Genomic DNA, 21288 nt, shown 5'->3' with positions numbered 1-21288 from the left:
TTTTTGAGTAAAGATACTCCCTAGATCGTCGGAAATGACCCTTTCCGGGCCTGGCTTATTTGCAGATAAACGAAGAATAAATAGGTGTCATCGCCAAATTACACCAAGAAAATGTGACAAATGTCAATAAGTAGATGAGAGCGCAATAAAAAAGTCAATAATCTAGAATAAGTAAAGAGTGGTAAAGAGCTGAAAAAGGCACCAGCAGTCCATTTGAGACCGTCAGGGGGGGGGGGGGATCCGCCCCTGACCGTATGGACGCTCCGCCACTGCGCGGCGGGGGTGCAGCCCCTAATTCGCCATTACTAATGTAAAAGAGAGTTTTGACATAATTGGACCTCCATGCTTTTTATACATCTACATGAGACATGTCGTTGTTTACATTAGCATCCCGCGGTATACTGCGCAATTTTAACGGACCGTACGGTACATGATGGCATGCGATGTAATAACCGATGCTTGCTTATATGATATTGACATTAACACGTTGTACGCGCGAAAATTTTTGGTTATTTTTTCAGGCAAGTCGGACAGTTTTGAGGCTTTTCATCCTGGAACTCCATTTTCATGCTCACTGATATGATGTGATATCTGCTGTTTACGTTACAAATTCGAACAGGCGCGCAGCGAGGAATTTGCCAAGGGAGGGGCGAAGCCTGTAGGCAAATTATCTAAGCGTAGCGCCACCATAGGTTGGCGCGAAGCGTACAAGAAAATTTTGGCCGAAAATGCCTCCCAGATCGCTGGAAATGGCACTACCCAGGACCATTTGTTAGCGCGAAGCGTACAAGCAAATTTTGGCCGAAAATGTCTCCCAGATCGCTGGAAATGACACTTCCCAGGCCTTGTAAGTTGCCTCTAAGCACTTTCTATTTTGAAATTACTTAGCGATATCATTTAAAAAAATGCTGAATGGGTGGGGGGGGGGCGGGCGATCGCCCCCATCCCAAAATGCGTCATGTTCCCCGACGACACGGTCGAGTTCGAGACCAGCCACAGTTGGTTTCATAGCACAATTCTACACACGCGTTATGATAGACCATATAGTATATATATATAGATCATTAGTGAGAGAGGAAAATGGAAACGTCAAAAATGGAGTTGTCGGTGTAAGGGGTAGGGTGAGTCACACTTTTACGAAATCATTGATCCGTCACTGGCTACCCTTCAGCGCTGTAATGATGTCACTGTTCCTCTTTCTCTTCCCGGTGTCTTCGCGTTTTTTTTTTACTCCCTCCTTTTCTCCTTTTTCTCTCTTTCTTTTCCCTTCCTTCCTCTCCTCCTTCTCTTTTTTCCCCTCTTTTTTCCTTTTTTCTTCTCTTTTTTTCTCTCCTCTTTTTTTTACCCGGGGGGCACGCCCCCCCAATGCCCCCCCCCCTGGATACGCACCTGCTTAGTACCTAGTTACATCACCATACCAAGTTTGAACTCAATTGGACACATGGTTGAAGAGATATTGCCATTTTAAGAAATGTATGCTAAGGCCTGCCCATTCATTAATATTCATGAGGTGGGATCGAAGCACAAACAATAGGGCACATTTACACATCCTGGGGCATCTAACTACCAAGCATGACATTGACCCAAGTTGTGGTTCCTGAGATTTCCTGTTTACAAGCTAGCCGTCATATACACATACACGATCGATCGCAAAGATTCCCAGAGGGGTGTCTCCTCTCCGAGAGCACCCCGTGCATTCTCGACCAAATTTCACAATACATGACTGCTTATTAGTATTATGGTGTTTACGATATGCAACTCTCATCTATATATCCATGCAAAGAATTCTACTCAATGTATCATCTTTTTTCCAAATCTCAAAATATGTCTTTTGCTAGGTTTCAAACTTTCACTCAGATGTTTCTTTGCATTAAAGTAAACTGGAATTACCAAGACTAATAGAGAATATATGGTGTATGCATGTGTTTTGCCAAGATACTGTTGTGAAGAAGTGTTGCATACAAAGAAAATGAAAGGTGAATATAAACATATATATTACTGATCATATGATAAATCAATTTCAGCTTTAACTCAGTAAATAAAGGAGTCAAAAGTGGGCTTGTCATTGTTAGATTGTGTAGGCCTAAGCTACTAATACTTTGTGATTGTAGTAAACATTCAGAAAGAATAAATGGACAGAGTTGGATCCCACCATTGATCAAAACGTCTGAGAATATAAAGCAAGTTAAGATGATGCATCCTCAGTATTGGTTAGGTGTGCTAATGTACATTTAGAATCATTTAAGAAGAAAAAATATCATTCTCTTATCAACTTATCAAGATTAGCAAAACATGAAGATTCTATGTCTGGATTTCTCATTTAGAATAAAACTGAAGGTGAGGTAAAAAGCAACTCAATCTGAGCCAATGTGTAGAATACAAAGTTCTAATCGTCAAGAAAAATTATAAGCATGTATAAAAGGAGGTACAAGATTATTCCTTAAAAATTGTTATGTTGTTAGGTTATTAGTGATCAATATCTCTGAGAGATATATTTAATCATATGTAGTAAGATCATTACTGTAGTTGCAAAATGCTGTCCTAACTTTATAAATTAGAAAAGCAAAGCAAAGACTGAGAAATGCAGAGAAATGAGTAACCTATGATACAAAACTCCTTACAGCTAAAGAAACCTATACTACTGTAGTTGACTCTGTTGAGCACTACATTTGATACAATCAAGGATTCAAAGTTACCTAAGAAACGTTGTTCTCTAACCTATACAACACTCCTTACAGCTGAAGAAACCTATACTAGTTGACTCTGTTGAGCACTACATTTGATACAATCAAGGATTCAAAGTTACCTAAGAAACGTTGTTCTGTAACCAATACAACACTCCTTACAGCTAAAGAAACCTATACTACTTGACTCGGTTGCTATATTTGATACAATCAAGGTTTTAAAGTTACCTAAGAAACGTTGCTAGTAACAACGGATCTACTTCCTTGTATCTCTCATCAGGTATCAATCGTCGGATTATTTCACTTGTAATAATGCCAATGATGATGGTTGTGAGACTGGATGCTGTACTGTACCACATGAAAGATATCTGAAGAGACAAAAGAGATGGAGGTAAGATCTTCAGCGCAAATCATCCCATTAAAGGAAGATTCAACTCAACTGTAATGTACTACTTGCTGATCCTCAATTCATCTCATCAAGATAAAATCAACTCAACTGTAATGTCCTACTTACTGATCCTCAATTCATCTCATCAAATAATGATTCAACTCAACTGTAATGTCCTACTTACTGATCCTCAATTCATCTCATCAAGACAAAGTCAACTCAACTGTAATGTCCTACTTACTGATCCTTAATTCATCTCATCAAGACAAAGTCAACTCAACTGTAATGTCCTACTTACTGATCCTCAATTCATCTCATCAAATAATGATTCAACTCAACTCTAATGTCCTACTTACTGATCCTCAATTCATCTCATCAAGACAAAGTCAACTCAACTGTAATGTCCTACTTACTGATCGAGTTGACAAGTATTTTCACTTACATGAATTGCTCTACAGAGCAAAATTGCACTCGCCATAACAAGATATTACCTAAAGTGATATACTGTACTTTTAAAAATGACTTTACTGGACCAACATTAAAACTATTCATGCTATTTCAAATACCTTAATTAATGGGATATGTATCACTTAAAGGAAATCACAGAAACAATCCCCCTTTGATCTAACTTGATCTCCATTGTCTATTATTCCCAGAAATTATCAACACCCAAATGAACTTTGTCCAATAAGTCTAATTTAAGAAGGCAAAATTCAGCATTTGAAATGCTTCCACAATTGCCAGCCAGTAAAAACTGAGCAGACTTCAAGACCTTGTGGCTATTGTGTGCAAACAAGTGTTGTCTATGTAACATTAAACCTGACCCAACAGACTTATGTGGACTACACTGAAGACATACCCAGAAGGAGACTTGCTCAATTGCCATGCATGACACATGCTAATTGAGTGTTCATGGGACATGAGCATTCTACCTCCTAATGGACTAAAACATATAGCTGCTAGCACAATATTTCCCCTCATTTCTCCAAGTTTTGGATAAAATTCTTATAAACTTCCTCAGCAGTTTAAACCAGCTGGTTGTGTTTGTAGTTGACACAGACTGTATTGGTAGTGAGCTGCATTAATATCACAACAAATCAGCTCATTTCAACACCAGAAAGCCAGTTAGCTTTGTGATTCCTTGCCATATAGTTTCAAATAACTATCTGACTAATGTAGAGCAAGTGAGTTAAATTTGTCCAAGAATTAAGTGACCACCAGAAAAGATCAGTGATTTCTAGCTCTGCTCTTGTTTGTAGCACTCCCTTGAGGGCATCGACCATTTCATTCACTGATATTGATTTTAAAGTACTATAGTGTTTATTGTAAAATGTATCAATATCCAGAAAGAACAGTCTTCCTCTGTGAACTATATACACAGCTGTATTAATAAAGTTAGCTCTGTTACCTTACAATCAGCCCTTAGTAATTTTTATTAATGAGAGCTCTACATGAAATGGTTTATACACTGTGAAATATTTTCACATCTAAGACAAAGCAAAAGTCATCTAGTACAAATCATAGAGAAAATGGCTAATTTTGAGTCCATGTGAGATAACCTGTTGACCTCTTGATGAAGCTCAGAGGGTGAAACTGATAAGGGACTGCTGAGTGTCTTAAAGTGAGTGTGTTAAAGATTATCAACAGATTCATTTCCTCGATGACTGTACGTTTGGTTGAAGACTTACAGAGCCCCTTCACAAAACTAAACTGAACTTGAATTCACCAGTTAATTGTAACTTTAATTTTGTAATCATGTTTAAAAGCTTTTCAGACTATGAAAATCTGCAGGGTTCTATTACTCACTAAGTTGGATCCATACACCAAGTATGAAGTTCTTACAGGCATTTGCTGTGGAAATTATAGTGTACAAGGTTTTCATACTGTGAACTCTGGTGAACTCAAATTACCTTACACCTCTAAGTAAAAGTGTTCTTCTACTTTAAAATCCAAACTCTGCATTTGAAGTAAGAGAATTTGTTTTCAGACTCTGACTTCAAATGACTCTTGACCTCTTTGAACCAGAAAGCCAGTTAGCTTTGTGATTCCTTGCCATACAATTTCCTCAAAATTCAAAATAAGTATCTGACTAATGTAGAGCAAATGAGTTAACTTTGTCCAAGAATGAAGTGACAACCAGAAAAGGTTGTATCAATCCCTCGTGAGCATCGAACATGTCATTCTCTGGTAAGGATGTTACAGCTTAGAATTTTAAATGATGTTTCAATGTCCAGAAGGAACAGTCCTACTATGTGAAATATATTTCATTTTACCAATTTTGAGCTGGCAATCCCTTTAATAATTGTTGAGAGCTACATGACATTGTTATACATTGTGAATATTTCCACCATTTGAGATAACCTTTTGACCCCTTGAGCCAGTTTGTGCCCATTTAAGGTAACTTGTTGACTTCTTGAGGCTCAGAGGGGAAAACTCATAGGTTAAGTACAGTTTAATGAACTCTGAAACAGATATCATTACCTGGATGACTGTATGCCTTGTTAAAGCCTAATAGAGCCCCTTCACTAAACTCAAATGAACTGAATTAAACCAAACTATGTTCACCAAAAGAAAATTATAGCATTGGAGAATTCACAAATTGAAGCTTAATTTTGGAGTTATCATGTTTTAAATGGTTTTCAGACTTTGATGCCTGTTGACCTCATGTGGCCTTTGACCTCTCCCAGTTTCCATAGGATTCTTCCACTCATTCCTTCCTTCAGAAAGGAATGAATAATGAACTTAACACTGGTAAACAAGATAACACAGAGATTCAAATACCACTTCCCCACTCCTATAAAATAATTGTTCAGAGTTTCTGAGCTTCCACTGGCACTATCCATATAAATGGTGCAGATCACCTCAATAAACTACATTGACACCAATGTCTCATTGACACCAATGTCCCATTGGCAAAAATGGAAAATGATAGCAAAATACTGAAACAAGGGGAAGCTGAATGAATTCACATTGGGGGTATGAAATTCCAGAGGGATACTGAAACATTAACTGAAGTTGTTAAAGTTGGGTAAATGAATCTGCACTGAAATTGTGTAATTTTAAAAGGAACTTCTGAAAACTATGGCAACAAAACTAAGCACAACATGATGCTGTATTTTGCTGTCATCAGATGGCTCTCAAGAGGCAAGTCTATAAGGTACTTGTATGAGCTTCCAGACACTATGAAGACTTTTCTAGAGAAAAATATGTTATACCTGGCATAGTCTATTGATAAACCCAAATTGTTGCAATCCTTTCCTATAACAGATGTAGTTGGTAATTTTGGTTATGTGAACAACTAAAGTACATCATTACATGGTCATGGTAAAGGGATCCTAGGCATAATGGACAACTGTGAAGCTTGTTGGATGAAGGGGCACAGTCAACAGAGAAGAGACTAACATGTTTAATCTCCTTCATTAGTGCATCACCTAAATCAATGAGACTGACATCACAGGATAATTTGCAAACATTTAGGAAAGTGACAATTTGATGACTACATCCCTGTTGCTGAGATAAGAGGGCAATTTATGTGTGGGTTCCAACTTGCTCCTCATTTACTGAAGATCCAATGAGCATGAACTTCATGAGGATCTCCAGCCACACCCTAAATCTACGGAGGGTGCTGCCATGTGGGTCCTTTCTAGTTCCCTGAAACTTGACACGTTGCATCCTGGAAAACAATGAGTTTTCCTTTGATGAATCTTTGATGAATCTCTGACATGCATTTCTGGGCAAAGTACCTGCACTTTCCATAATTCACACATAGTATGACATCTTTGTGTTGACACAGTTTTACCACTCTTTGTCATACCCTTGCAAATTTTAGCAAAGAAATGTTGCATAAAATTTGTTTGGCAACTGTACATCTGGTCTTCATCCAATCAGGAAGCTTCTTTGAAGCACTACTGATCTTGTCCATTAGACTGAGTTTAAGCTTTGAGCGTCAGTAAAACTGTATCCCAGTCTCCGAAATGACTTATACCTGCAATTCTTCTTGTAGTTATTGAAGTAAGGTCTTTTCAAACATAGTTTAACAACCAGCACATAGATTGAGATATGTAACAGTGCTATACAAACTCTCTGGAGATCTGTAAACAGTATAGATCATGTGCACCAGGACACAGAACAGTAGATCAAACTTCCAAGCTACCTTAGTGAGGAGTGAGAGTCTGGTAGGCATGGTGCAACCCTCATGGAAGCTACCTAGTCTCCACCTAAAAGTTTGCTGAACGATGATTTAAATGATACGTTCCTTGAAAGGTACCAGAAATCCTGTACTTTCAAGGAACTAAATACTTCACTATGCTTTGCATACTAAAAACACAAACTCGATACTACTTGGTATTGCAGAATCACTTAATTTTTTTCTTCATTCATATAGATAGGATTCCTGCTTACAAGAGACCTGGTGCAAGATGCTTACATGTACCTGGGAAGAACCTAGCTCAATCTTCACATTTTAGAGTTTTTTAAAGTTCTTTAATCAGGGTTCTGTAATCACACACAACAATGGTATGGAATACTTCTCCAGGGTTCCAAGGATGAGCATTTTCTGGTCCCTGGTCCATACTTCTTTACCTATAACTATCCTTTTATAAAAATTTTCATATTTTTCAAATGTATTAGTCCTTAACAACACTTGCCATGTAAGCAGGGCCCATTGTACTCCATTGTAGAAAGAAAGAAAGAAATACAACTATTGTAATATATGTAATTGATACTCACTCTGTACAACCAAAAGGCATTCTCCTCAACTTCACCATTCACAGTGTTAACCAAGGCACCTACACTAATCCAAAAGCCAACATATGCACCTGCCATTAACCCAATGATTGCACCACTGAAATCAAACAGAGTTTTATATAAAGAAAGTGTTGACATAAAAACAAAATATACAGAAAAATCAGTACATTCAATAATCGGGAAATATTGACAAATACATTGCAAACAATTCTCAGTTTGGTTTTCCTTTACTTGAGAGCAATTTTGGGCTATATTGTCACCAACCTTTAACCTTGTTTAATCTTAAAGCAGCATTTAGTGTGAATCTAAACATGTTTTGATCACAAAATTAAAAAGCAGTCCATTGTCTTAAAAGTTCAAGTTCCTTTTAAGTGTTCCAAATAATTGCTTGTTTATCTTTCAATACTCATTGGGCTTCCTTGTGATTATTCATAAGATGGTACTGTAAAGTGATGGGATAATAGTTTTGTCAGAATTCAAATGAAGTCATGAATTATTGCCCAATAGTGACTTTAAAGTGAGAAAAGCTTAGCAATCATACTTTGATCAACACTTGGTACATTTGCAATGAATGACAAATATGATCTTAATGATAAATTGCTGTTGGCCAGGTAGTCATAATGAGTAGCTAAGAAAAATACAGTAGAAAGAGCTGATCTAACAAAAACAAATATATAAATCACAATGTCCTTTGCTTCTGTATACAATCATACCATACCACTGTCACATGCACTCATATCCCACACAAATGATCCTCCACCAAACTGGCAGCAGTCTCTGTGTTAGTGTAACATTTCACACATGGTATACAATCATATAGTTAAAAGAGAATTGATAATTACCCTAATAGTGTAACTTTTCACAAATGGTAGACAATCATATAGTTAAAGAGAATTGATAATTACCCTGAGTTTGCTCTCCTGTAGAGTACACCAAGAGTGAAAACACCTAACAGCGGTCCTCCTATGGAACCAAAGACTGTGTTGGCCATTTGAACTAGAGTTCCCATATACTTTGCAACAAAAGCTAATGCAAGTGTGAGAATACCATATCCCAATGCTGCAAGATTAGGAAAAACATTCTATTAGTTAAATGTTTACTGTATCTAACTTGAAGATAGATGAAATACATTTGATATGGTGATGATTCACAAGCTCGAACATCAAAATAGTAAAGTATTGTGCCAGCTGGTTCTCTCTAACTTGAATTAAAGCAAACAAATCAGTGAGATGAACATATATAAAAATATGCGCTAAACAATCACATGTACATGTGGGAGAAGCCGAATAGCTTATTACTCACACTTCACCTAGTGTAGCTGTCCAATTTACAGTTTTAGTTTACTTTGAATGTTTTCAAATTTGGAAGAACAATGGGCAAACATGGATTTCTCCTTGATGAAAACCCACCTATACTTTGGTAGGCCAGGGATTGCACCCACTACCTTCAAATTGCCACCATAGCACTGGTATTACATTTACAAATGCTTTCTTCCCTTGTTTTCAAATGGAAAGTTGGCAAAGGTTTAATAGAAGTGAACGTTTGCACCTGAAAATGGTTTTATCCACTGTTGAAGAATTTGATACACAAAATCATGAATTTTTCATATGAACAAATTTAGTGCACATTTACAACATAGCCAGTGGAGCAAGACATGGCATTTGAGTTAGTTATTCACTGTAGTTGAAGGATGTCATTAAAATTCCAAAACTTACTGGTTTGGATATTTACTTCCCTCCTCGCTTACCTGTCTCCCCACAACCTTAGCACCTCCTTCTACCGTGCCTAGAATGAACTGGTAACCTTTTAACACTGTGCGCCCTATATGACCTGCTAGTACTGCTCGCAGTACCACAGTACCACTGATGACCCATTTAACAATTCAGAACCTCATTAGTTATCAACCAGTTTGCAAACAGAAAAAGTCTTTGAAGAAAAAAGAATGAACTGATGATGTAGGCCTAAACTCTACACTGCAGTGAGGTTTAACGGGGGTCCTTTCCATGATAAATATTATTAATAAATAATATTGAGGATTGATAAAGCGCAGACCTATGCACCGATAATAGTGGTCAAGCATAACAATATTCCCTGGTCAATGATAACCTGTCAAACATAGATCCCTCCACATGGCAGCAGCTAAACAGTGCCAAACTGACAGTTTATCTCAGAGGCACCCATTTATACACCTGGATGAAGAGAGGCAATGGAGACAAAGTGCCTTGCCCAAGCTAGGACACAACATAATGATCTGGCCAGGACTCAAACCTGCAAGCCTTAGATCAGAGGTTCACTGCCTTCAACATTTGACCAAAATGCTCTCATAAAAGAGTACTGCATGGATAGTTAGCTTCATCAGAAAACTCATCTAAACAAACTCCCAACAGAGACAGTGTAGATGGTGAAGGGGTGGGTTTGCAGAAATTTATCTCATAAATCACCAGCTGCTTACGGAGCTCTGGGAGTAATCTGTTACTTCTCAAATCTCTTCATGTAGGGATGAGAAATAATTGTTGAACTGCTTTTCTTTATTTTTTTTTATGTCACTTTCATAGCTCAGTAAAAGTTTCCAACTTTCTATTGAAATCACAGAGCGCACCGCCACGACCAGACCATCAGGTACCACGATATGCAACTCTGCTTAAAATATCGAGAATATCAAACATTATTCATAAAACGCATATACTGTACTGTATTTTCGGAGCATGTTAGCATGTGTAAGGTTTTTTCCTGTGATATGTTCACAGATTTGGCACCTATTGATCCTATTGCCCAGTAACCTCAAAACGAGTGAGCTTGTGCATTAGAAGGGTTATAAAGAAAAGAAAAGAAAACGAAAGATCAGCATTTCTTGATTTTAAAGTGTGAATGTTAGTCATCTGGCATCCTTTTGAATAATCATGAGATAGTTGCAGGTACATACTAAATAGTTTTGAGAGTACAGTATCGTGATAGTCCAGTCTCTTAGCAGCCTCTTCTTCACTAGCTTGGTCTATCGCTGGAAACGTTGTTATTGTTTGTCTTCCATTTCTATATGCTTTCACTATGTCTATCAGAGTAACTGCTGCCAGAGCGTTCAGACCAGATGCAACAGTGCTGAAGAGGAAAAAGGAGTAAAACGATATATATGGTTATATATATACAACAGGGATAATTAAGTCAAACACTTGAGCAATACAGAATACCTGCGCTAGGCCTATCCAACCTGCTCATTTATTGCCAAGCACTTAAATCTAGTGTTCCAGGAGGTCCTGGCTATTTATAGAGTAGTTGGAAAGTCTCTAGAAACTACTGTACATTAGTCAACCCTTTTTGTTAAATGGTAATGTCCATTGTGTAATTATGGTCCAATTATGTGTTACTTGATTCTTTAAAGCAAGGAAAAGTTCTGTTCACCTTTTGTGGGACCGCTCCACAAACTCCAACACGGAGTGATCCACTTATGGGCTGCCCAAGTGTACAAAGGTCAAGTTTATTGCTTTGCATGCAAGCAAGCTTGCAATGTAGAGAGATTGATTACCAAATTTGTTTGGTCTGTCTCCAAGGTTTCCATTACTAATAATTTGCAATATTGCTGGTTCAAACCACAATAAAATCAGCATTAGTCCATGTGTTTTTTTTCACCTTGATGGGTTTATATACAGAACATATCTACAATGGACTATAGATTTTCAGGCATGGCAGGTCAGACTAAAGCCATTTGGCTTGATACTTACACTGTCATGTAAAAGTTTGGGATACGTTAGATTTACTTACTATGTTCAAGTTCCATTAAGTCACTTAGAGTAAGAGGAAACTCCCCAATTCCACATTCCTTAATAGAGAACATGTTAAGAAATTGTTTTGAATATGTTTTAACATGAACCCTTCCAGAACAATGAGATTTTATATGCCAAATTTTTGTTTTCTGGACAGGACATATATTGAAATAACTTACTTGAAAACTTCCATTTTAATTGTCAATGAAACCACCTGCTCATTAAAAAGTGTGTTAAGGGCAGTGTTTACATTCCACCAATTATCACACTACAAATAGCATCGCATAATAAACGTCTCCTTCAAGCTGCAGGGCTACTTTTTCCAGTCAACAGAGAATTTGGTCAGATCTGAGTTAGTACACAATATCAGGTCTAGTAATCAAGCCACATTGTACCTTGCACTATATATTATAAACACACCCTAAACTAGTGTTGCGCCGATATTACCAATATCGGTTTTGGCCGATATCCGATATTATCATCCCAATATCGGTCCGATACCGATACCGATATTTTTTAACAGACAAAATAAAGGCAAAATCGTACTTTTAGTCATGCATACATTCACAAATAAATCTTCAAGTAAACAACAAAATATGGTGTTTTGTTTTCCTTTTGTCCTAAGTTGAAAAGAATGACTTTTTTCCTGATTTTGAAAAAGAGAATTATAATTGAAATCCAACCAGAATCTTTTTCACTGCAGCGCTGCACGCGATAATAAAATGGACGCAGTAAATGTGAGCCTTAACATCGTAAAGACTTACAAGTAGCTATAGTGTTAACGTATGCTTGCAAAATTGCATCTTAATTAGGTTACGAACTGTCGATCACAATGTAAAAATGATAATTTATTGAGTTTATACTCAATGTACAACTTATTCACTTGACCGTATAGAGAAGAAAAAAACTGAAAATCAGTAGAGAAATGACCAATTGTGTACGGAAAGTAAGGTGGTACACCTTTCAAATATTACGAAAGATCGAACAAAACACTTTCGAAAAATTCACGCAAAACTGGCATATCGTACTAAATGCAACTAATGTCATGTAAACAAGGCTCTAGTGCATCCATTTATGAATATACCGTAAGACCACATCTGTTTTTAAGCGGGGGAAAAAAGAAAGTATTTTCTAGAATTTCCAAAAATACGGAAAAAATAATATCCTACCATAGTTAATTGTATAGCAAATAGCCTAACCACCTCGGCGGTTACGGATCTCACGTAACTGAAAAGTTCCCTGGCAACTTGCCAAAAAATGTTAACAAACAGGTGTTACACAGGGGATGAGCTTACAGTGTGTTTGGGAAGGTACCTGGGAAAATTCGCAGCACATGTACGGCGGTAGTTGGGTATAGGGTTAAACACCGCAGTTGTAAAAATGTACGCATTGTGCACGCTATTCATTGTTAGGCAGTCTAGAGACAGGGCTTTGCTGAACGTTGTTTGTTTCATAATATCGGAAGTTTTGTAAGTTGCACTTTTTAAAGATTGAAAGACAGATTAAATCTCTTTTCATTTTATAACATAATATAGCTACTCTAACTTGTCATTTTAAAATTTTCATCTGTTTCGTGACAATTTAAATAAGAAAATTATTTTGCATACTCAACTGCGATTTTTTTTTTTATCGCCAGACACGCAAAAAAAAGCCAATTTTTTCGGGGCTTTATCCCCCAGGATCCCCACAAGGGGTTCTACCCCATGACCCCACCAAGGCCCTAAGGCGGGCCCCTGGACACTACGCCTTTATGCTCGCGTGCTCGGCGTGTTCGCTGGGCGAACACCGGCGGGAAATCGGCAGTGTGTTCGCGGAAAATTAAAAGTGCAGTTATGCATCATGTTCAAGGTTTTCACGGAGGCCTTTGAGAAAATGAATGGTTAGTACAGTACAGTGTATACATGCTGCACTAATGCTATGTGTAGGCCAAGGTTCACGAAGGTCATTGGTTATATTCGCGCGCCGTAGACGTGTTTTAGAGGTTACGGAGGGTCAGGTTTCCATGGATATTAATCGAAAATGAATAAGAGTTTAACTGACGCTAAAGAAATGGATCGTCTTGGGCAGATTAACAAATTATTGCAAGTATAAATAAGTAGCTCTGCTGTGAAAAAAAAGTTCAATATCGGCTTGCTGTTATCGGCAATTAGGCAAAATTTTACCGATACCGATATGCTGCCGAAAGTGCAAATATCGGCCGATACCGATATTGAAAACGATTATCGGCGCAACACTACCCTAAACCGATACCTATAGATCTCCATGGTCCAAACAATGTTTTTGTATATGTGTGCCAATTATCTGATATATGCAATCTCAAATAACTGACTAGTTATTTCAAAGTTAACAGCAGTTACATTATATATAAGGCTGCAATATGAAAAACTGGTGGAAATTTGAGCAAACTGACGCATTTGAAATGGATTACCTTAGTGTTCCAGCAAATAGACATGCAATGAACAATCCTTGTAATTGATCAAGGTTTCCACTGACGAAGTAGATTAAAATCTGTAATAGAAAATGGAATATAAAGTTTTTCCTTATTTATGTGGAAACAATGTTAAGTGACAAAGAATGAAGAAATAAAGATAACTTTTCATTGAATTTGCTTCCTACATCACCCAAGTGTTTTCAAACTTTCGTTTCACTTCCCTGTAATTTTTCCATAGTTCATTCGTTAGTTTATGAATCAATTAATACATACTGCAATTATTATGAAGTAGTCCCTCCTTCCAACAGAAGGTACAACCAATTGGAAACATCCTTTTATCACCTACTGTATAATCATATGTGTAAAGAATGCTGAGTCTACCATATGCTACAAAGGGGATGTGAGTTTAAGCTTAAGAAAACAGACTTGTAAACTATATCCATATTACAAAAAGCAACAAAATTATTGGCTAGAAGGAGATTCACCCCAGTGACCTCTCCTGCTGGGGTTATACAGCCCTAACTCTCCTGCTGGGTTATACAGCCCTACCTCTCCTGCTGGGCTAACTCTCCTGCTGGGTTAAACAGCCCTAACTCTCCTGCTGGGTTATACAGCCCTAAGTTCATGGTGATGACTTTAAAGCATTTCTTTGCTAAGGTAAAGTTTAACCTTCTGATAAAAGAATTGACTTTCTAGAGGCATTAAGCATCTACTGTGACATTAATGCAACATTCTATTCTTCACTCAATATGTGTAGCCAGAGATGTCATATTTGAAATGATAACTCTTTTCAATTAAGATCTCACCTGATCATTTGTGGTCATATGTGGTGCATCTCCTGTTGAGAAAAAGGAGTTAACATCCATTACAAGAGAAACCACTCCAAATAAGATTTGAAGTTTCATCACTTTGTGTCTAATTAAGCAATTTCAAAGGAAAATGTTGCAACCAACTACCAGCCTGCTACTTCCATCCAAAACAAAGTCCTTTAACTACTATATTCCACAGTCACCTGCTTACTTCTTCCACCAAACTGTATTCCCATAACTAGTTTATAATATGCTATCAACAACTGAGAGTATAAGCTTATGCCACAATTACACATCACATTCTTCCAACAAAAGGAATGAATTTGCTAATGGGTTTCAACAGTTATTTGCCCATGACTATGTCTATGCTTGACTTAACCCTCTCGGAATCAAGGCCTTGTCATCTATGTCTATTTACTGACAGACACTCCTACTTGAGATATGACAGCTTCCACCCAGAACATTTGAAAAACTACCTTGTGTATAGCCAGGCACTACACGTTAGGTGCATCACCTCAATTGATTCTGAGTTTTTCTTTCAGTTGATGGAATTAGTGACTAGACATTTTGAACAAGATTATCCACTTTCCATCATAGTGCATCAGTTCACCAAGGTTTAAGGAATGGCAGTGATGTTGATCCCACCCAAGATAGAAGGATAAGAAAGATAACACACACCTCCTCCCTTATACCTTTCAAAACACATAAAGCATTCTTGGCTAACCATTACTGGTTCAAGAATTTTCATTACTCACTCCCATCTGTGCACAAGACATCCCCCTAATCTCGGATCCATTTTTAGTATGCAACAAATTATTTTCTGATGTGACTGAGTGGAATACCACTTGCAGCAAACCACTTGGCCAGCTTGTAAACATATATCATATCACAGAAACATATCACCCTTCCTCACCATACTTTCTGTCATAGTAGCTTTAACTGTGACTCTGAGAATATTATTTAGGTTTGTTGTGATTTGAATGTTCTGAATGTATATATGTTAAAAGAGACAGGCAACAAATTTAGATTTGATAACCATAAGTACAGCTCATAATTCAGAATTTTCTATAGTTTTCCATTTATTCACATTTTAATAAACATTATAATCCTTATAAACCTTATATTCATTGGAGGGGAACTTCAGCAGAATGACAGAACTTAGTCAGCTACATAAATGGACTCAATAAGGACATATCACACATTTCTGATAACACCTTTACACAGGATTGGACATGATTGTGAGTGATTTAAGGAAAGTCTGCTACTTCACTTTTCTAGCTAAATGTTGTAAGCTGAAACGAATGTAATTTTACAAAAACTATTACTTGTTGTTCATTCTACAGTTCGTTCTGTAATATTCTGTGAAAAATTGGATTTGAATCCTCATCTGTTTTATTCTGTATAATTTGTTGATACAGTATGATACATTTATGTTTATTCCAAATATAATGTATTGAGTCATGAGATATCCATTACCTTTATAATATGCAAAGAGGACTAAACCAATAAGTGACACAATGGTCATCATGATGACATTCCCAGGCAAGTTGTACCAGACTGACCTAGTAAGGAACAAACAATACTGTTTCTGTTAAACTTTGATTATTCAGTACATTGGTATTGTTATGATGTCCACCAAGTACAAGAGGGGTCTGATAGTTGCTAAGGTGGACCCAAATGCTACAGAAGTTACATCCAAGCTTCACTGTTCTTTGCAATCTGTAATCTCTACTGAAATCATATCAATTCCAATGAGACCACAAGCAGTAAGGTTGTTGTGCTAAGATGGAACTCCATGTTAACTGCATACTGTAGGCCAACAAAAAGCACATTAAGTTTTAAATTTTCTCTGCCTCTCTTTTCAGCAGATGCATCATTACATTTCTTGAGAATATTCATCACATCCACTTTTCATGTTTCTTCTTCCTATTCCTTGATCCACTCGTAGAAGTATAATTCTGATACACATGTGAGAGACAACCTGTTTCTCTCGCAGGTACATTATACTTGTTATTAGTTGCCCACGGAAGGGTTTATAAATGGTTGTTGATGTAGAGGAAGCAATGAAAATTACAAACGTAAAACAACTAAAATGTATGGAATCACTTGCAGCAGAAAAACCAACATGCAATAGTAACCTGTAACATCTGCTGAATTCAATCAGAGAGTTGTTCTGGAGGAGATACAATGTTCATAAACCCTTTGAAGTAGCTGTGTTTCTAACTAGGTTAAAACAAACACATATCATAAACACTTTGAAGTAGCTGTGTTTCTAACTAGGTTAAAACAAACACATATCATAAACACTTTGAAGTGGCTATGTTTTTAACTATGTTAAAACAAACACATACCATCATAAAACTGTCTGGGGCTCAGCAGGAGATTGTGTAATGAAGTCTAACGGTTGCATAATAACTTTCGCCAAGGTAGTGCTAATATCCGCATATGGAAAGTCAACAAACATACTGCAGCCATAGCACAAGCAGTGGAGAAAATACCAAACAGGCCTATGGTATTTGTGTACAGTAACTTGCATGTCCCTTTAGTTAGCTTCCTGTGTTAGCTAAAATGATAGATACCGTAGCTGTCATGTTTGAAAGTCAAATTGTAATGACTTTTTATAACCCAATCTTAATCAACACAGCCACCATGGAATTAGTATTAATAAGACTAACAGTCTGCGGTTCCATAATATTCATTATACTTACTTGAAGACATACCCATGTGGCAATCATGACCTATACACAAGATAAAATCAGCAAATCACATCCCATCTAAACAGTCTTCTTTTGTGTTGTGTATTGTATAAAACGGGACCAAAAACATACCCAAAGAAACTTAAGAAAGAATTTGTCAAATATACTGGTGAGTACCTGGAGGGGGGGTTGAAAAGTTGATCAAATGAATAATTGGTTAGAACTGAGATGAGGAATATGCCGGGGCACTATCTGCTTTTTACATTGGGAATATTTTTTGATTATGACAAGAGCAGGGTGCGGGTACATCAAACAGGATACTCAGGTGTTTCAGGTGTGACTCATTACTGAGCTGTTACCAAGGGTAGCAACAATCACACAGCAATGATCTAAGAGTGTCCATGTGTGGCTTCCTTTGTTTTTGTATGGTGTTTTTAGCTTCTAAGGCATCACATCACATATACACACACACCACTGCATGGATTCAGTTTGCCTTTGGCAAGAAATCAAATAGTATCATTTGTTTTTCTTAGTCAAAGATCTGAAGATGTTATAAAAAGACTCAATATACTACTTTTGAGATCCATCAGAATACCCATTTTGATACATGTTTATGAAGAAGCCATCACAACACACATTTGTCCACACACAGCCATAATTTTCATTGGCAATAAAACATTTTCTTTTTGGCCAGTCCAAATTTTATAACATACATAAAGTGCAGAGCAATTGGGGCATTAAAACTGAAAACCTTACTTCTGAGCTTCTTTTAGAGTCCTGGCAGTGAGAAACCTCTGAACGGCAGTCTGACTGACAGCCCAGATAGGCAGGGCGTTGAAGGCACCACCAAAAATCAATGACCAGAGGGATAAGCGCTCTGTTGGGTCTGGGTTCAATCTATATGTGGAGTGATAAGGAAAACAAACTTTGGCAAAATAGTTCATTAATGAAAGAAGCTCTTTGTAAAAATACATAAAATTAACTTGAAATGACTGTTACTTACTTAGCCATACCAACAAACCTCTAAACATTGATCAGAGAGTATTTTGTCTACTCTGTAGCATGCATAGAAGGGAGTGGGCTTCATACCTTTTGTACTGCAGCACAGAACAGACTGTATACATCTTCTAGTGAAATCAATTCTACTCTGTTAGCACTGCATATGGTAAGTCATGACCAGAATTATCAACTTTGTGTAAATTTTTTTATACCTGGAATGATGGTCTAATCCACACTATCAAATGAAATATATGTGTTGAAAACTTCACAGTGTTTGTATGAAAATATCCTACTTAGGACAGGGTGAAGGGTTACAATTAAATAATGACTTTGTCCACTATACTCTGGTAAACACTGTCATGCTTCTGTGAACTGGTACATACTGTTCTGGGTATATATCAATACCGGAAGTATTCATACGGCGCAGTATTAGACAGAGTATTTCTCTGTTACCATACAGATTCTGCATGAGTGCTTGACTAACCACCTGTACATTGGTTTGAAGAGGGACTCTAGTTCAATTCTTTGTTTTTCAGTACCCTGGGGATATTGGAAGTGAGCTCTGCTAGTTGCACCTATGAGATGTCATTGGGGCCTGCAACATGGAACCTTGATAAAATAGCACTGTTTGGAAATGACAATCCATAGTAGGCTAGTTTATTGGTTTGAGTGGTGAGATTGGTGTGATCTCTGGGCATATGACATCATACTTCACAGACGCACAACACCCTCTTCCCAGGCACATACCCAGCAAGTCCATTGGCCTTACAGTTTAGGAAGAGTTTACATCATAGAGTTCGCACAAATTTGACCAAGCTTGACATTCTACCACACAACTTTAGCCTTTAATGTATATTAATTAATGCTCTGTAAATTGCAATTTGGTATCCCACATGGGTTGAAGATTTCCGCCACTTTGGTATGTACTCCAATGCAAAAATGTGTTTTTTTTGTGCTTGACCACTGCCCTCTGACCCATTGACATCACACATCATACAGCTACTTCATCACATGACCAGAGATATACCCACCAAGCTTGCAGTCCATTGGCATTATAGTGTAGTAGTTTGTGACACACTTTTTTGCACAAATTGACCATCTTTGACTTTTGACCTCTTTTGATCATGTGTCCGTTGGCGTATTTATTTATGTGATGTAAACTTCCAGAGTATCATATCCCATATTGTTTTGGGCATAAAAACTAAAATGCTGTGTATAATCTGTATTCATAGACATGCAACTGGACAGCCTTGCTCCTTGAACTGTGTATGAAAGTAACACAAACTGTGAAGTCTTGCTGGATGACATAAATTATGCATAACAGCCATGTTAAGCTAAATTCCTCTGATCAAAACATATTTGAAGATGGTATTTTGCACATGTAATGCATTTCTTTTGAGAAATTTGTGTTTCTACTTGGAATGTTATTTATACAAAGACCTAGAATTAGATAGTTACATTGATTTTCCTTTATCAATGCATTAGAGTGCATGCTGATAACTACTGGGAATACAGAAAGGTCATCAGCTTGCTTCTAACTTGCATTAGTTAAATATTTGATCAAAATAACAAATATTAACACATTACACTACACTTGATAATTTGTTATCATGACTTTTGCACAATTATGGTTTAACAATTGAATTATGATAACTCCCATCTAACAACTGACAAGAAATTAATGACATGTGAACAAACAATGTAGTGATACTGAAAGGTAACTGGTAAACTTTGAAATTTGTAAAAACTCTTCCAATTTTTTTAACTGGCAGCATGCATCTTCTTTGGAATTAACCTCAAATATATATCAAGTGAGTATTAAACAGATTGATTCTGACAATTACTTTTTAATAGCCTTTCCTGAAGCAAAATGTTTTGACAATTACTATCCCCTTCAAAAATAAATTTCCACATAATTGGGAGACAAATCTCAGAGATTTGACCCCTGGTTTGATTTATTGATGGACAATCCTGCAAGAAGTTATCATTCTCATTGACTTTCTGCTCTTCTTGTGGTCCAAACTGATCAACACAGAGGGTGGGTGCAAGGACTGCATAAGAGAAATACAGTAGCTGTATAATGCAAGTCTGCACCAACATCATTCTGTGATCTCTATTGACCAGAAATTACCCTTGTCGGCCATAAAAAACAATAGCATTCTTATACTCATAAAGATGAATCTACATTTGAACTTCATCAAAGTTCACTTTGTGAGTTATCATGTTTACAAGGTTTTGCTACTTTGACCTCTGTTGACCTCATGCAACCTTTGACCTCCACAAAACACAACAGAGTTCCTGTACTCTCTAAGGGTGGATCCACATACCCAATATAAAGTCCATCCAGGGTTCGCTTTTTGAGTTATCATGTTTACATAGATTTTCACTTATGTTGACTTCAAGTGACCTTCGACCACCACCAATATCAGTAGAGTTCTTAACTTCTTGTATTCACCAAGGAAAGCTACATACCAAATATGAAGTTCAACCAAGTGGTCCTTTTTGAGTTATCATATTTAAATGATTCTCAGACTTTGACCTTTGCTCTCCACCAATTTCAATCAGGTTCTTACACTCACTAGGGTAAACCCATACATTCATTATCTAGTTCAGCCACCATCTTGTTTAAATGCAGTGTCATATACACACATGCCATCGCAACTGCACAGATTCCTTCTGCTCCTGGCAAGGCAACAAGTAAGTCAATAAATACCTTCTTAATGAGATGAAATAAAACATGACAAGTAATTATCAGTGACAAGAAACCTTGTTTGGTC

The 21288-nt window shown here is 37.1% G+C and overlaps 1 pseudogene; it reads right to left on the bottom strand.

The window, feature by feature from the left end:
• Nucleotides 1–21288, bottom strand: part of LOC139959577 (sodium-dependent multivitamin transporter-like) — a 48706-nt pseudogene that overhangs the window by 6110 nt on the left and 21308 nt on the right.

The sequence above is a fragment of the Apostichopus japonicus genome, chromosome 19, assembly GCF_037975245.1.
Source record: "Apostichopus japonicus isolate 1M-3 chromosome 19, ASM3797524v1, whole genome shotgun sequence".
Lineage (NCBI taxonomy): Eukaryota > Metazoa > Echinodermata > Holothuroidea > Aspidochirotida > Stichopodidae > Apostichopus > Apostichopus japonicus.
This window is presented reverse-complemented; position numbering and strand designations above follow the sequence as displayed.